The sequence below is a fragment of the Ostrea edulis genome, chromosome 5, assembly GCF_947568905.1.
Source record: "Ostrea edulis chromosome 5, xbOstEdul1.1, whole genome shotgun sequence".
In the NCBI taxonomy this organism is placed as follows: Eukaryota; Metazoa; Mollusca; class Bivalvia; order Ostreida; family Ostreidae; genus Ostrea; species Ostrea edulis.
Genome location: NC_079168.1, coordinates 44,100,611 through 44,113,217, shown reverse-complemented (window position 1 = coordinate 44,113,217; position 12,607 = coordinate 44,100,611).

Below are 12,607 nucleotides of genomic sequence, written 5' to 3'. Positions count from 1 at the left end.
ATTTTGGACAAATTGAAAAAATAGCAGAAAATTACGCATTGTTACTCATAATTAGTAAAAAAAGTCAAAGTTTAACTCGATTTTAATGGTCAATTTATTCAAAAATGAGAAAAATCCAGCCTGTTGGGCGCTGCTAAAAACCAAGAAAGACCGAAAAACATCGAAATTCTCAGCGGTAGAACACCAACTCAGAGCGAGCTCTAGTGCCCCAATGACAAGTTCACGGCTGTTCTGTTTAACATACGAGGTCTGCATACATTGGTACCGTTTTCATCAATTGTGACTTGTTGAATATTCATTTATTTGTTGTGTATTCCATTGCAATAAGTATGTGTCATGATTTGACAATATCGGTTACCAACAACCGAGATTTTTCTCTTGTATTGCCGGTAATTAAAATATATTACATTATTGTGCATTTTGAAGGTTTCAACCTTTAATATACATGTAGATATGTTGATGCGCAAAAGGATGCTCAATAGGTTTTGTTACAGGGTCTACGTGTTATTTTCCAGATTTCCTTAGCAATGTCAAATATCATATCTGCTGTCAGCTTTCACGAAACAATAACCTAATGTTAACTTCAGGAGCTGATTAATTTGTTTAAGATTCTCTAGATTCTTTGCGTCATATCAAACTGCGAGAACAACGACTATTGGTCCATTGCTGGGGCGTATTCAATGATAAAAAAAGAAATTTTATATGCAAAGTATGAACGCTGACATACTTTTACATAAAAAATACATATAAAACATATGGTCTAATTATAACTTTGATTTATCTGAAAATTTAATCAAATGCATCGTTAAAATGTACGTTGATTTACAAATCATAAGAAGCAGAATGCAATTACTGTTCTTGGCGTGTCAGTGTTGATATGATTTGAAAATGAATGGTAATTCTAACCTAAAATTGATTGACATTGCTAAATTTTACATGGTGTTCTTTTTTACTCAGTTTTTTTTCTTCATAAACCGGAAATCAAATTACACTGCTCCAAAATGCACATCAAATCAGATAGAGTTTGGGTTTTTCACTAGAGTGATCCTCGGAACTCGTGTGTTGCTTGCGGGTGTTTTCTCCATATCGATGGAAGGGCAGAATCCAAAATATGTATAGAAATCCTTACTCTGCAAATTTAACAAATCGATCGTATACTAGAAAGTCCGAAACTGAGAGTATACGACATCTTCAAAACTATGGAATAGAGGTAATTAATCAAGTAATTCATGTGTACCAAAAATCTCTTCGACCCAAATGATAATACTCTCATAATTTAATTGGACAAAACGTATGATTTATTTGAATTTAATGGCGGACAGTGGTGTTTAATTTTGATTGGGCGTGATCTCAGCCGAATCAAACAATCTTTGTATATTGTGTTTTCTACTAAACGACTTCAACACACACCCTCGTGATTGCAAGAAATGGTTTGATATCAATCCAAAATATGATTCTAGGATAATAATAATTACTAATTCTACTCAAAAATGTGAATTACAAAGAAATTGATTTCTAAAGTCTGACATAATATTTATCATCAGCCTAAATTGAATATGATGAAATGGACATCGGATACAAATTATGTTAACTTAAGGAATCTTTCCATGAATATATAATACTTAAAAAATAGAAGCATTAGACAATTTGTAGTGTCAGTATAATCGGACAAGAGATAGAAATATGATGAACCTGGATATTATATAAATAATCTCAATAAAAAATATGATGAACCTTAACATTATACAAATAATCTCAATCAAATTCCATCTATTGGTGTATTCTCGTTCAACGTGAATCACGTGATTTCTTGAGTTCTTGGTAAACAATCGTACATATGGTTATTAGACGAATCCATCCTGATATATGTGTTGCATTCGAAATGAAGTGGCATGTTCTCAAACGTTTTACAGGGTGTCTGCAAGTTTCTACTTGCAAGTTTATACTTCGTCCCAATAAAATAAGGAAAAACAATGAATGAAAACTAGGGGGTGGCTAGATGAAGTATTCTGGTATACATATGGTTTTGTTCTGTCGGTGACCAGAAAAATACATAGCTTACAATTAATTTATCTACTTAAACATTAAAAATACAGTTTCGACGCCATCTTACCGTCTAATTAGAGACGGCGATCATGTGATGCGTTTTATCCAATGGCAGAGCGCCATTCTATTCGGGGGCAAACAATTCCTCATATACAATAAAATGTGAAAGTCATTATAAGCTAAAAGTAGAATGATATAAAGTAATACGAAGAAATCGAGACAAAGCATAAATGAAGGTCAAATTTGCCAAGTAGTACAATTATTAAAATTCATTTTCACTGTTTGTAAGTGTCTACATCACCACTAAAACTTGGTGGTGTAAATGTTTAAAAACTCTTCAATTTTCAGATTGGAAACGAGAGAACGTGATATAAAAGGCTGTTTTACTCATTTAATTCAGGATGCAAAGCAATGAATTTGGAAAAATTATCAAAGAACGCATTTTCACTCAGATTTGATTTGATAAGTATAATCAAATATATCAAATGTCTGAAAACAAAAATTATATATACTGGAGCTTGATAAATATTATTTGATGTATAACAAACTTTAGCTTTGTCATTTCTTCAGTGTTTTAATTTTTCGTCTTGATTTGAAAAATTGTATTTGATTTGGTTTATTTTCAGCCGTTCACATTGATTGGTTGGGTCCTCATGTACTACATCTTTCGTGCTCTGTAGTATGTTCTTAAATATAAACGGGTTGAAATTGATTTATTATGGTTGTCGAAAAATAGTGTAATAAATTTATGGTTATGATTGAAGTGAAAGTAATATAATCATCACATAATCGAATCAATTCATAACTTGACAATTCAAAATTATGAGTATTCAATGATAATATTTCAGCATTAATAGTCTTTAAAAACTGAAGAAATGTGTTCTTTAAATTTGCATCTGATGTTTCTAACGGATAATGAGATATACCGGCATATATCTAATTTTATCTTTATTTAATATAGTTTGTATTCAACATACTCATTCAACTCAACATACTTCGAATACTTGATTACAAAATTGATCGGGATTCTTTGCTTAAACTTTAAGTACTATACATAAAACCTATTTTAGAGTGTGCAGATATAGTATGGGATGATTGTTCAGAATAAAGTAGTAAAATATTGGAAGACATCCAGGTTGAAGCTGGGAAAAAGAAGCAGACAAAACTCTCTAGAAAAACTGTATACTGAACTGAGTTGGGAAATACTGAATGAACGAAGGACAAAACATAAATTAGTTTTATATTGCCTTTTAACATACACCTGTGTATTTAAGGTTGATCCATGTCTTTACTTTCAGAATCATTATATTTAAGAAATGATCAGATTACTTTTAGAATTCCTATACTAAGGGCAAAATATCTATGATTTTTTTTTTAATTTTCGGCTTTTAAGTTTGGAATTAAATACCTCGAGAAATTCAAAAATTCGTCATCAGTTGTTGCATTTAAATCAAATATCAACAAAAATATTCCAAAGAAAGACATGCTGTATGATTATGGTACGGTAATAGAAATGAAAAATATTGAACATTCTTAATTAAGAAATAATGTAGGCAACTTAAATGTTCGTTTTCATGAGGATATTTAATTGAGGATTATAACTGTAATTTAACTCTGTAGTTATTTTTATGAAGATGTTGAACTTTTTATCCTTTACTGTCCAAAATATGTAAATCAAAAAGAAATATTGTGTGATAAAATACAAAATTTATACATGTACATGTATATGAAATTATCTGTTGAAATACTACTAAATGGTATTTTCCCCTTGAATTGTTTTACAAACTTTTTATTTATTTGTAATTCTTTGTTTAACAAAATTTAATAAAAGCATTTACTACAGTTATATTATGACCTTGTACCTATGGAAAGGCAGTCCATTCAAAATTACACAAGGGCAACATTTTGCAACTCATTTCTTTGCGCGTATCCCCACCCAGCTGCCCACATATATACATGTACATGTACCATCTTCCTGGGCGTGATTAAAAGGAAATAATGAGCGATACATGAAATAAATGAATTGGGTTTAAAGAATAATATATACATACAATAGTGAGTATTTTCTCTGCACACAAGTAAACAAAATTATGTACCGATATGAAATTGTACGTAATTTCATACGAATATCAAAACATACCCTTGCAAAAGTGCAAATACAATCAAGCATGTCAACAACTGACAAGAAAACCATATCAATTGAAATATCACATGGATAGAAAAGGAAAACTCTCTAAAACCAATGGAAAATCTTAAGACATCAATACAGTGAAAGTCAAACAGAATTGTTATTCGTCACACTATATACCCTTCGCAAATTGAAATGCGTTGTGTGGTTGCTAAACTTCTGCCAATATTGTCAGAAATATGCAAAACATATGTAGATTCGAGGAAACCTCATTTCTCGAGTAAGACAAAACTAGAACAAGAAAACGTCAGAAAAATCAATTTATTAGCTTCAGTTCAAACAACTTTCTTTCTATAGTGAATATTCGAATTGGCAGGGCTTTTGTAACAGTCGGTTGCGACCTCCTAGAGGTCACTTCCGGTTTTAGTGCCTAATAAGTGATATATGTTGACGAATCTCCCGAACCTTGATACACTTTGCTGGAAGTATGCAGTAGAGGTGAATAAATTGCAAGAAAAGGAATAATTCTGATCAGGCTACAAGGCAAATTTATCTTAAGGTATGTATCCTGCAGGGTGCTTTGTAATTGAAAATTAGATAGCCGCAAATTTTATTCATTTAAATGAAGCAAGTTCGTATTAGATATCATCAATTTAAATTAAACTACATGTTGATGCTACGGTATGTCATGTTTAAATAATATATCCTTGAAAGTTCTTGAAAGAGAATAATGCAAGAATTATTCATTTGTTATATACATTTTATTACAGCATCATAAAATTCAATAAAATATCGAATGTAAGCTTTATTAGATATATGCTGTGACTAAACTGATCGACAGAAAGTATACACAATATTAATTGTCCTATTCTCATCCATCCCTCTTGATGCGAAATTAAATGGTTTTAAATCATAAAGTGATATGATGTTTTGCCAGATACAATAGATCTAGTTTCCAACTATTACACAAACTGCAGGTAAATACAGGTAGATAAAGTGGAACTCCCTATAACTGAACTGTTAAAATTCGGTATGTGTTGATGGAAAGAGTAATATATTGTTATCACAGCTTAGATATATTTGACATGTTTTCAAAAGAAATTTAGATTTTCAGTTTATTCAGAAATCTGAGGCAACAATACTTAAAGAAGTTTATCAATCTTGACGGTTATGGTTATATTACATAATAGAAAAACAGATTAAAGTAAACAATTTTGTTTCACATGGTTGATAAGATATAAATGGCTAGTAATTTATTTGGAAACTCATCAGTCAATATATTAAGATATGGAAACTCATCAGTCAATATATTAAGAAATGAGAATGCATTGAATCATTTTGTGAAAGATTTATATGATTTAAAAAAAAAGAATTCATGAATGAATGTAGTTTTAAATAGCAAACGCTAATTTATGAACATTAATATGGTTGAAAAAAAAATGAAAATACATTTATCTTTTTGACAGATGCAGACATTTCCCGTTATCGTCATATTGTTACTAGTGATGGTTAGTCGGGACGCTATGTGTGCACCACAGAGAACAAGCGTAGAGCAACTGAAAAGGTGTATAAAAAATCCCCTTAGTGCTGTAGATAATTGTAGAAAAAGCTGTGAATCGAGGGCAGCAGTTCTGGACAAATTCAAATGTGAATTAGCATGCTTCATGAAATTCCACAAAGAAATTGAACATTGTTCTTCGATGGAATGACAAAAAATCTTGTGAAAGATCTACAGAAGCCAACAAGTCGGAAAGTACGTCTTTAATAAACTAGACTATTAACTGTACTTTTCACGAACTCCTAGTCATTTCGTAAAAGTGCAGGATTTGGTGGGTCCGACACAGAACACGATCATGTTTCGAATAACAAGAACTCAGAAAATCACGTCAGCTGCTATATAGCCGTTGACACGGCGCGTGAAACCAGACTGTAGCTGATCTACCTGTCCTCCCATATTTACTACAAGCTAATGAATGACTTCATGTTGATGTTATGAACACCTGTGTTTGACACTTCGCTGTGAAGCAAACTGAGCAGGATCACACTGACTTTTAAACACTCAAATATAAAATATGTACTATATTGAAGGAAAAACGTACATACCTGTATTCTGATATTTGTCCAAAAAGCTTTCAGATGAAAATGAACAAGAAAGATTACTTGAAATCATTCACACATTATAAATATGTAAAGAGATTCAATATCCACTAATGCAATCAACGATGAAATAAACGTTACATCTCCCTTTAACACCACTAGATCGCTTTCGTCCGCAGTGTCCTTTCGTGGAACAATGAAGAAAAACAGCAAAACTTTATTTTAAGATATTTACGTACATTTAGAGCAATGACATTTAATTTTTTTTGTCGTATGATTCTAGCATTGGTTAATCATTTGTGTACTAAATGAATTAGAGATATTGGAACAATACATGTTCTGTTTAATGAGGCCTTTCGGTCAAAAATTTTCTGACGTTTTCCTGATATAAATCTTGTCTGTATATTTTCAATGAACTCAAAGACTGATCTCTATTTCAATGTTTGTGGTCGTTGTATTTAGTATAAATTAATTAACATACCGCGGATTCGTTTTGTTAATCTCTTACTTTGTGAAGTCGCTATTCAAAGTACTATATAGTATGTTGTTATGTTTCAAACATCTGTTTTATACCATAATTTTTTCTGCATGTATTTAAAGTGAAAATGACACTGGCTTGATTTCATGCTGTATATATTCATTTTTCATATCATTATCAAATATCAATCATGAGATTCTTAATAAAGAGTTCACAATTATGCTATATCATTTATATTGTAAACTTGTTCTTTAACCAACTGTCTTTTAAATAAGCTTTCAGGGGGAAAAGTACAAGAAACATGGATTCAGATATGTTTTATATTATTTACACCCATTATCAAAGATTGATGTTTAATAATTGAGGAATAATGAATTTGTTAATTTTTAACACACTTATCAAAGATTATCAAATACCTTAAAAGTACTAAAACTATTTCCTATCACCTTCGCCAACCCTTTGGAATTATTTAGATGAAAACGTAAAAAACAGCCAATAAAGAAAGGGCATTACTGAAATCCAGTGATAGCCACTCAGTTCATGAATTTGATAATGATGTTAAACGAATTGATATAATGTTAACCAGATTACGAAATACATGTAGAACATTTACACAGAACAAACACCACTGGTTTTTTATTCGTTTTTACTGTATATTTTCTATTCATATTGCATATTCTTTTATTTGTATTGCATCCGAAGGATTGCTTATTTCGAGAATTGTTATGAAAGATTTCATTGGTCATGTACCGTGTTGAAAACGAGCGAGGACTTGTTAAACACGTAGTGTGGTTCCCGAGGCCTACACGAAGTTGATAAGCGAGGTCAAAGTTCAATTATAGAGTCTACATGTACGAAGGTAAACAGTTGTTATGGAAACGATATAGTGTATGGTTTGATAATCGAACTATGTACCAATGAAATCCTTTGTAGCAAACCAAAATAAACAATACAAATGAAAAATTATAGAATAAAAATGAAACATTATGCAATACAAATGGAAAATATACAATGTAATTGAAAAAATTATACAGCACATATGGAAAATGTACAACACAAATGAAAAATCATACAATACATTACAAATGAAAAATTAAAGAATATAAAATTATATAATATCAATGGATAATATACAATACAAACTGAAAATAGATAAAAAATTGCGACGTTTGACATATAGGTTATAACAAGATATACACAATTTTTGTCCCGTGGGGATCCGGGTTAGAATTGGTCCTCAGTACCCCTTGCTTCTCAAAGGCCGTAAGCGCCGAGCATAGGCCTAAATTTTGCAGCCCTTCACCGGCAATGATGACGTCTCCATATGAGTTAAAGATTCTCGAGAGGGACGTTAAACAATATTCAATCAACCAATCACAACTGCATCTGTAACATGTCCTTTATATTCCGAACAAAGAGCTCTCATATTCCAAAAAATTACACATATGTTATCTGGTAATAATGCTTTCAATGAACGAGAAAATGAACAGATATAGCTGGCAACACAACAGCAGGAAAGTTCGATAATTTAACTAACAGTATTCTAAATGCTTTTATTCTAAAAGGTCACATGAAAAACCAAGTACACTATGAGACTTCCATTCCATCCATCCATTCCCACTACTATCCACCCTCCCTCTTCATTGTTGAGACGTCCACTTCATCCATCCATTCCCACCACTATCTACCCTCCCCCTTCATTGTTGAGACTTCCACTCCATCCACCCATTCCCACTACTATTCAGCCTCCCCCTCGTTGTTTTTCTCTTCTTTCCACGTTCTTTATTTTAAAAAAATCATGTTGTTATATTCAATGTTTCATAAAAATGTGATGTGTGTATAGGGCATAATAGTATGTTGTTATTAGTAGAAATAAGATACGTTTAATCTTAAATAAAGGGATGCCGCGTTCAGTATCCCACAATAAACTACAAACGTCACCACAGCTTATCAGCATAACAATAAGTTTTAATTAGTTTACTGAAACCGTCGATATTTGTTGTTCCACAGTACAGCTGCAGAACAGTGCGCAAACAATCTGACCTTCGATCATCCTTAATTTGCAGAGGATTACATGAAATCAACTGCCTCAGGCAATTAGTTATTGATATTATGACATTAATAGATATTAAATGCTCCCATAGGAGATTAGAAATCATCGCATTGTTATCGCTTTTGACGAGAAAGAACATAGATCTCGAAATTTTGTATGAAAATATAAAAAGCTCGGCTTCGCAGTGCACTCGAACTCGGAGGTTAATCATCGTTGAACACAATCATTATTCTAATATTATCTATATTTGCTAAAATCGACCTCTATAAGAATTGCAGAAATCAATTGATACAAGACAATGTAACCACAAAGAAAATCCTATCATTGCGAGAAACTATGATGGAATTTTTTATTTTTAAAAATTCTTTTTGAAATACTGATATTAAAGATGAAGCTTGTCAATATTCATACAAAACACGAGGAATTTCGTTTCAAGGAATGACTTTAAAATATTGGGGTAATATTTTATTTCATGTTCAATGGTGATTAGGCCAATTATTATCTAATTACTATTGAACATGATAGCTAGTCTTTGTCTTTGTCTGGTGATAAAGAATATAGAGATAGTACTTCCCATGAGTTTTTATTTTAATTTTCTCAGTTTGTTACATCTTGCTGGCGACTCGCAAGAGAAGATCTTACACAACTACAAGTTTTTCATTCAAAAGAGACCCAAACAATCAAGAAGCGAGGCAGTCGTACCAGAATGAAATTATGATATATATACTCTGCCAGGTTGTTGTAGAATGCAGATGATGTCTTGGTTTACAATTAGAAAGTGTGTCGTACTGATTTCTTGTACAGTGTAGTTTTGATATCGAACATGAGTCCTATGAACTATGTTGGATACTGCAGAGACACAGTTTGTAATATTCAAAGCCTGCTACAGCTACATGTACCCGGTTAAAGGCGAGTACGAGTCGTTTGGAATTTCTAACTACAGACTCATGAGTTACTTTTCAGTAAACAGTCAAATTAATGGATTAATATATTGTGCAGTATATTCAGAAGTAGATGAAAGGTGAAGATTGATTTATTGTATAGAGAATTTTTCACTCATATGCACGGTGGCGAATCACGTGACTTTGGCATAACCTATTACCCGGAAAGTCCCGTGGGGATCCGGATTAGAATAGGTCCTCAGTACCCCTTGCCTGTCGTAAGAGGCGAGTAAATGGGGTGGTTCTTCGGATGAGACCGTAAAAACCGAGGTCCCGTGTCACAGCAGGTATGGCACGATAAAGATCCTTCCCTGCTCAATAGCCATAAGCATCGAGCATAGGCCTAAATTTTACAGCCCTTCACCGGCAGTGGTGACGTCTCCATATGAATGAAATATTCCCAAGAGGGACGTTAAACAATATTCAATCAATCAACACATTTTTGTGGTGGTTGGAAGGTTGGAAACTGATAACAAAAACCATGTCAATGTTCTCTGCTTCTATCACATGCAAGGTGAAGATAACGAACAGTGATCAATCTCATAACTCCTACAAGCAATACAAAATAGATAGTTGGGCAAACACGGACCCCTGGACACACCAGAGGTGGGATCAGGTGCCTAGGAGGAGTAAGCATCCCCTGTAGAACTACCATTTTAGCATATTTGTTCCCGAGAAAATCCTTCAAATGTTGATAAAAGTTATGTGACAATTCGTTATTGATAAAGGTGTTACTTATTCGTTAAATTTTCCCCCTGTGTTGACTTTCATCGTTATTTTTCCGGGTAATAGGTCATGCCAAAGTCACTTTAAGCCTATGCTCGGCGCTTACAGCCTTTAAGCAGGGAGCGATCTTTATCGTGCTGTGACACGGGGTCTCGGTTTTTGCCGTCTCACACGAAGGACCGTCCATTTGTTTTCGCCTCATACGACAAGCAAGGGGTACTGAGGACCTATTCTAACCCGGATCCCCACGGGACTGAAAGGTGAAGGTAACGAACAGTGATCAATCTCATAACTCCCTAAATAAATACAAAACAGAGAGTTGGGCAAACACGGACCCTAGGCACACCAGAGGTGGGATCAGGTGCTCAGGAGGAGAAAGCATCCATTGTCCCCTGTCGACCGGTCACACCCGCCGTGAGCCTTATAGGTGGATCAGGTAAACGGAGTAATCCGTAGTCAAAATCAGTGTGCCAAGAACGACCTACCAATCGGTATGAAACACGTCAGACAAAAGACGCAATCCTTGTTAGGGACGTGCGGTTCTCCGTGTGCGCAATAGACACAATTCTTGTTAGTGGATGTCACTAACCCTCTTTACTATAAATGTAGATGGAAGACACAATCCTTGTCAGTGACATGTAGTTAGCCATGTTTACTATAGATTGAAGCTAGCCACAATCCTTGTCAGTGACGTGTCGTTAGTCATCTTTACTGTAGATGGAAGACACAATCCATAAATTATACTTTGCTGAACATCTCTTACAATTTGACTTGGCTAATTTGCTATGAATCTATGTACAACAAGATAGTGTTCTTTCTCATCTGCAGAAGTCATCCATGACATTCAATGAAGTTTCTTTTATTCTCTTTCGAACCACTGACGGCAAGGAATTACATACTATTTACCTAGGGTATGACTTTGTTGGACAGATCAGAAAAGTAAAAGTCTACAGATCTATCAAAAGAGAAACCAAATCAGTAGAGACGATTGATTGGTTGATTCTATAGAGACCACGTGTAAACACTTTTATTACATAACTCAGCTATTGTACATGCACATGAGAACATAATTTGGCCCTCTAAAATAATATGAAACATTTTGAAGCCAATTTTACTTTATTTCAAGAAGAGTCTGTGCACAATTTTCTGATACATGATTTTAAAAATGCCGGTAATCTTAAGATGTGACGTCATGATTGTCCGAATTTCCCGCATTTGTTTTTTTTTTAGTTTTGATAAAAACGTTCATATTTTGGTAACGTTTTATTCATTGCGAACAATTAGAGCGCATCAAAGAGCATGGGTCACATGACACTTTCACACTAATAGGTCATTCTTTGAAAAATAAATCTTTTTGAATGGTCGCAATGTAGCGACGCTTGAATAAAAAATCGACAGACGATTAAAAAAAACTCTGACACGAAACTAACATAGTATTGTCACACTGGGGTTGAATTCTGGGGGGGGGGTGTCATGGGGGGGGGGGGGTGTCATGGGGGGGGGGGTGTCATGGGGGGGGGGTCATATTGAAATTTGAAAAATACATCAAATCTAAGGATTCCACATGAATTTTCATCAAATTGTCTTTCAAGGAAATTGATGAGGTGGGAAGTCATTTACAGCCCGGACATTTCTGTTTATATTTGTCTAATTTCCAAGAGTGAAATTGTATATAATTAAGAAAAAGTTTGTTAAAAGGTTCGTGCATGGGACGAGATGGAGATCAGAGAAATAACCCCTTTCATCACCTAAAATCAATCATTGTCAATATCACGGAGAAGGCTACAAAAAATGCAAAACAATCTCCATAAATAAAGATTTTAGATTTGCGTCTGTCAGCATTTCGTATACGTGAGGTTTTCTTCCGGTTGAAATGACGCCCTAAAATGTTTACATGCATATTTTGTCGACGTGGGAATACACAGTCCCAACATTAAAACAGTTTGAAATCACACAACACATGTAAAATTCTTAACAGTGGGAAGAAAAACGGTTTGATCAAAGGCTCCCTGTAAAGTCGACAATATTCATCGTGGGTGATATTTATTGTTCTCTCCCGTATAAAAATATTTGGCGGAAGTGTTCTTCAATGTTAATTCAGGAATACTGCTTGGAATTGTTATTTGTGTCGTATTTAC